The sequence below is a fragment of the Ostrinia furnacalis genome, unplaced genomic scaffold (assembly GCF_004193835.3).
Source record: "Ostrinia furnacalis isolate ACB-3 unplaced genomic scaffold, ASM419383v2 OfSCF1456, whole genome shotgun sequence".
Taxonomy (NCBI): Eukaryota; Metazoa; Arthropoda; class Insecta; order Lepidoptera; family Crambidae; genus Ostrinia; species Ostrinia furnacalis.
In genome coordinates, this window is record NW_021131695.1 from 719,522 (window position 1) to 726,532 (window position 7,011).

A 7,011-nucleotide genomic window follows, 5' to 3' on the forward strand; every position below is an offset into this window, starting at 1 on the left:
ATTTAATAGCCGTTAACGAATACTGCGAGCAAATTGCCATTGATAGAGACTATAATCGAAGAATTACAAGCGGTTTCAAGAACTCTATTGTCTTTCCAATTGATGACTCAAACAGTAAGTCCGTTTCTGCAATAAAAGGGGATATATCTCCCCACAATTAAAAAAACTAAAGCTTAAGACAAGAATCAAGTATTGCCAAAGAGATACTTACAAACATATCATCACTCTAACAATAAGTAAATGTTTATTTTTTGGGAGGTAGAGTACTCGCATCTATCAGCGCTTTCAATTGGTGACACTAGATCACCAATTGAAATCATTCAGAGATGCGAGGATTACAAAACACCCTTTATTAGCTCCTTCCTATTTGTATGATGTCAAGTTCACGAGGAAGAATTTGACATACTATAAACTTCGCAATATTACATAACATATTAATCAAAGCCTGTAGGCTTAATGTTATGTAATATAGCAACGTATTTTCGATATTTATAAACTTGTAGAGTCGGTTCCAGTTTTTTATTATAGAAACAAATTGATAAACAGATGAACAAAATCAAAACAAAATCAATTACGAAGTTGACCATTCAATTAAGTTTGCTTATTTTTAGAACCATCTGACCCAATGGAAAATGATTTGAATATGTATGTGATGACGTCAATGGGAACTTCGGTGAATCATACCGTAGCATAAACAATTTATTCTAAGGCCAACATCAACAAAACAACAATTAATTCAAATTATAACAACAATATTAATATCATATTTACATTTGTTTTTAATCAGTCAAGTTCTAGATATTTCAATATTCATGACTTTTAAATGAGAATAAATATCTATGTGTTACAAGTTATGGGTTAAAGTCAAGAGGAGTCTTCCAAGACACCAATCCAGGAGTCACTTTGGAAATATATTTTTTTCTAACACTGTGACCGGTGAAGTTTGATTGAAACTCAGGTTTCAAACTTTTGATTTAATTGTAATCACGACATTGGTATCTTATTCTAGATTTTTGGTTGCATGGTTGTCTTTTTATACTATCCGTATTTGTCACTCACAATAATTATACAGATGACGTCGACACACCAGGCTGAATTCTGTGGCATCTATTTTATTGATATTGCCAGACAAATCATTGCATATCCTTCAACCGACAAAAACGCCCTGTTTATTTTAAACCTAATATTTTAACCCAAAAAAGCAGCCTTTTTTCATATCATATTATAAGAATCTTTAGTCTATGACCTTGTTAATTTTTTNAAGAATAAGTTCAAGCCTATTTTCACCTATTTTTCGCATTTTGAGAAGCATTGCCTATCTTCTAATTTAATTTAAAGCATTGTGTGTACGTTCCTACCTATTTTGCCTGAAAGATTTACTCATTTTCCTTGAAATTTGCTGAAAATAAAATAACCTGTAAATACACGTGCATTGGTAAAAGTCTAATTCTATCGCAATTTTCAGTGGTTTCCTGTGGCTACTGTAATAAAGTAAGCTGCTACAGCCCTGCTGCACGCGGTAGGAGCGCCTGGCACGTGGGATTTCGACTGCATCTGGACCTAGATTCAAAACTGTCCCCGTCCGGAACGGGTTTGACTTGAGTCTAACTAAGGTTTTTTATTTTATTATTTTTGCCTAATTGAAACATTGTTAGAGCCTTTAAAATGTCTGAGGACGAAGCTCAACCCTTGTCTTATGAGGAAAAGACTGAATTAAGTAAGTTAATTAAGCAACGGGGAATTATCAAGGGACTTTTAACTAAATACAGTAGTAACATCGATGAAATACTCAAATCTGAGCCCACAAGTGTGTCTTACAAGAAGTTACAATTGAAAGTTACTAAAATTCAGGATATGTTATCTAATTTTGATGATATTCAGGGGAAAATTGAGATTTTACATAAAAATATTGAGGAACAAATTATTGAACGGGACACTATTGAGAACTTATTTCAAAATGTTTTAGCTTTGGCTCAAGATTATTTGGAGTCATCTCCTTTTGGTAAAAAGACTTTAGAATCTCAACCTCAGGATAATGCTTCTTTGTACAGTTNCATTTTTTGTTCGAATTTAACAATAAATGCAGTTTTTACTTCATAAAATTTAGCCATGCTAAAATTAATTGAATACTTTGTCTTGTCATTAAAATTGCTAACTTTACGTAATATGCTTAGACAATTTTAAAAGATGCTATATAAATTCTTAAGAGCTTTGGTATTCGAATTAAACTAACCGTTTTTATGTTGTCTTATCTATTTTTATAATATTAGGTAGGTTTAATATTAAATTAATTTCAAAGTAATAATTTGTGATTTCAAGTAAGAACTATAAAAATAAGACAAAAGAAATGTTAACTATTAGTACCTACCTATTCATTTATAATTATTCGTAATTCCAACGTAACTTTGTATACTTGAACCAATGGATAGCTAATATGTTAGGCTGGGTAGCACCATCTTACTTTAACTTTGACACACGTCAAAAATCTGTCAAACTCCATACAAAAACCACCGGTTATCGTTAAATTTACGGTCAAAGTTAGGTGGGTCAACTCAGCCTAATCTTTTTATAATCAGACCGTTTCATGTAAGTATTTTATTCAAGACAATAATAAGGCTGGGTTGCACCATCTTACTTTAACTTTGACAAACATACAAAAAACACCTGTTATTGTTGTTGTTACGGTTAAAATAAGGTGGTGCAACTCAACCTAAACTAGGAACAAAATATTAATGAAATGAAATTTCTTAGAAAAACTAAACTTTCAAGCCTAACTGGAGTCCTTATCTTAATTCAAGAAGTTAATTAAGGTTTCATAAGGGAATTTTTCCAGTTTACTTTTTTCCTTATTAAACTAACTTGTCCTGATAAAATGAAAACGGATGAATTTACCTAAAGTGATGGAGGTACTAAAAGAAATACGAAAAATTACGATAGAGTTTAACTGACATATTTACTTTACTAATATTTAAAAATAAGTCTCTTACATCCCACGAATATCTGAAGAAAAAAATGGAAAATCTAAATATTTTACCCTCCACCCGGCATCACTTGAATCTTGAGACAAGCTCCGTACCAAACCCAACTCGGATTTAAGGGTTTTTAGGGTCCAGTAAAACGTTTTGAAAACCAAATCTATTATTTAGCAATTGTTTTCGAGAAGTACAAATAGTTTGTACTACATTTGTCAAGGTTAATAAACATGATTTGGCCAAAAATAACAGTTTGGTGACCCGAAGAAGGTCGCCTTATGTAAACAAGAATAATATTATTATTTCATAATAACTACAATCTATATCTATATACAGTAGAATCCCGGTTATCCGGATCAATTAAAACCAGGGGTGTTCCGGATAATCGAAAATCCGGATAATCGATTTCAAAGTAAAATCAAACAATTATGAACATTCTTCAATAGAAAGGGTTTCCAAAACATCATTTTAGAGTCTATAAATCTAAATTTTATACTATTGGATGAATCCATTTCTTTTAACAATGAACTAAGACGACGTCCGTACCGTGTTACGGTGGCGGACCTTCGGTTTTTATGGGTCCAGAACCTAAATCGGTAATTAGAAACCGTGAAGAATTAGTCCGGATAATCGGATATCCGGATAATCGAAGTCCGGATAATCGAGATTCTACTGTAAATAAAAATGAATTGATGTTCGTTAGTCTGATTAAAACTCGAGAACGGCTGGCCCGATTGAGCTGATTTTGGTTTTAAAATGTTTGTCGTAGTCCAGGGTAGGTCTAAACGGTGAGCAAATACGCGCGCGATATTGTTTTTCNGGGTTACAAAGATAATAGCTTGCACTTGGCTAGTTTCAGTAGAAGGGTCAGAGAGAGTGAGGAAAATAAATACCCTATTGTTTACTTCAGTGATAATGAATAATAATGGAAACGTTCCGTTTTATATTTAGAAGTTCTCAAGTGGGCCTTTTAGAATGTAGATTACAATTTGAGAAATATTTATAGATCACATAAAATTCCTTGTTTGTTGTCATGGAAAGGACTGGAATCTTACACACTATATTTTTTAGAACGTAAAGTAACGGAAAATCCTTACATTACTAAACCGGTTTGCCAAATAATAGCAATTTTGTAGTTGTAACTTTAGCAATTTTTATGCTATGTTGTCCCAAGTTAAACCTAAAATTCGAACTCCTATGTTCTTCTGATTAATTTCGTTGCAGGTCCAATGGCAGTTCAACTTTCCCCCGGGACAAACTTGAACTTCACTGGTTGGGTTTTTAGTGACGGTCAAGCTAGAAAAGGACCTATAGGTACACTAATTAAGAATTTGAACAAAATAATTATCAACAAACGTTCTTTCTTAGTATATTTAGTTTTTTTTTGGCATTTAATGCCGGGGTACACTAAATTGAGCAATAACTAGGCCTTAAAATAGAATCGATTGTGTTCCGATTAAATTGCCATGCCCAACAAAGGCCGTCGTCGGTGTTGACAGGGCATGTGTCCCTCAGGGCTCCAAGTAATGGACATTAGTCGTAACTCTTGACCGCAAAGGGCATTCAATGAAAATTCTGGTTTGATCTTTAGTGGTGTATTTGGTTTGTAAATAGGAGAAATTGCAAAATGCTTCAACTGTTACCTACTATTAAATTTATGGAAATTGGGAAATGCTTAATTAAATTAGTTACTATTTGCTGTATTCAAATTTATGGATATTTTGGTTTTGAAGTTGCTAACGTAATTTATATAATTTTATAGTGGACTATACTGAAAATATTATACTTAGTACCTACTAAAAATGTGTACTAATAGTTCAGAAATCTGTACGTAATGATAAACTACTTACATGAACCTACTACGAGGGCTGCACTAAAAGTATCGGGAATGGAATATTTCCACTGTTCCAGTCATATTAAAANTCGCACTGGATACACCCAGTTAAACTCTGTCAACCGAGTACAGAACGTATTTATAAACTTTTTGTGATAGGCGTAACCTTTCGATTCACACTCGTAAACAAAATTAACGATCCGTAAACAAAAATATAAATATTTGCCAAAACAAATGGATCGCAATGAATTATTGTGCGTCACCTGTTACGCGGTGTGGCCCATTAAATTGATGATCTAACGGGAACAGTACAAAAATGTTATCAGTAACCTAAACTCTTTATTTCAATATTACTTCAGATCACCTGTTAGCATTTTTAACTATCGGAAATAAAATACACTTTAGTGTGGAAAGATGAAGGCACATGAAATTAATTCACATAATGTTTTTGTATTGGAAACATCATACCACAATCAATAATATTTTTACAATAATCTCAAAAAGGTTATATGCCCTACCGGCCTGCCATTCATGACAAACGTTTGCCTGAAGTCAACTGAACTCTCATTAGCTATCAGTAAAAACCAATAAGAAGTGACATCGAATCATCAAACAGTTCTACGATTTAACCCATTTCTGACTTTAGACTAAATCAAAGACTAAATGTATTTAAATAGCACAGAAACTTTGAACAGAGGCGAGTTACTATTTCTAATACACTGTGTTCAAATATACCTTAGTCTGCGACGTTCATATTTTATTTGTTCACGTACAGATTGTCATAAACCCAGCTCTGATAAACCTTACTGGCAACTTTGAGTTATGAAATAAAATGTAGCTTCTTCCTACAAAGTATCTGTAGATCATAGATGGCTGGAAAAAAACTTTGATTGGAAAATCGATAAAGTTCTAAGGCTTCTTATACACGCTAAGAAATTTCACCGTGTCTGCCGCAAACAAGACAAGAATTTCGTCGGACCTAGCTACGAAAATTTGTCACATAGTGTAAGTCCGCCGCGTGTCGTATCGCTAGCGCAGAAAATAATTATTCCTTGGTCAGTGCCGGAGCAATGTAAACGGTTCGTGTGTAGAAACGACACCAATTCTTGCGTAGACCCGGCGACTTCTCTTAGCGTGTACAAGCGGCCTAAGCGTGTGATAAAGATGAAAAGCCGTTATACCTATCTATAAATTACATTTTTATGGTGTAAACTTACATCTGATATTATGAGTTAACTGACCGAGTGTGAACTATACTTACGTGCAGAGGGTTCAGTATTAAATATTTTAAAAGCCCCACATAAATTTCTAAAAAGTCCTCTTTTAAATAGTATTCGAGTTTATCGTCACATTTCTACTATCTTTTGGGCTGAAAAAACCTAATTACCTCCTGAAAACTTATAAGCAATATTTACTTTTGTTTTCAGTTTATTGGTAAAAAATTAATAAACCTATGTCCACTTTTTTCCAAATTTTACGCTCAACAGCTTCGTAGACCAGTATTAGGTTATTCCCGTAATTTAATAAGTCACAAAAGATCAACGTTCTTCAAAACTTGTGCCCAGCTAAAAAAACCTTAAAAAAATGTAACGCACTTTTTGGTGACGTCACGCAATCTATCATTCGCTTCGTAAGTCAAAGTTGTTATCACTGAGGTAACGTTAGCCCTCATTCCCCGTGACGTTGATTAATTCGAGCCTATGAGATAACTGGGGTTAGATAGGTTAGGTCTTAATTCGAATCTGTCGATTTCGTAATAATTACTAAGATTGTTAGTTATTAAGAATATCTACTTTTTAAATAGTTTAGCTTACAATTGTAGGGTTATAAACCTACGTATCCAAGACATCTGAAAAATTGGTTTGCCTTTAATCTCTCACTTCAAAAAAATTAAACAAACAATTCAATTTCGACCAACCAGCCAAACACTGATGATGAAAATAGGTAACTTAATTGTAGTCTATTTAGCTTATGATGCGTGATTAAACTAAATGGTGAATAGGTATTTTAATATTCTACGTCTACATTACGTATTATGTATGTATGACTGTATGTACCTACATTAATCACGCTTTAGATATGGAGCTCGGTAGCTTATTAGCTTAGATAACTGATACATTTAATGTAGCAAAACATGATTGTTTATGAAATTGAAGTAATAAAATCAGGAATCGTTTCCATCATACTATTACCATAACAATTATT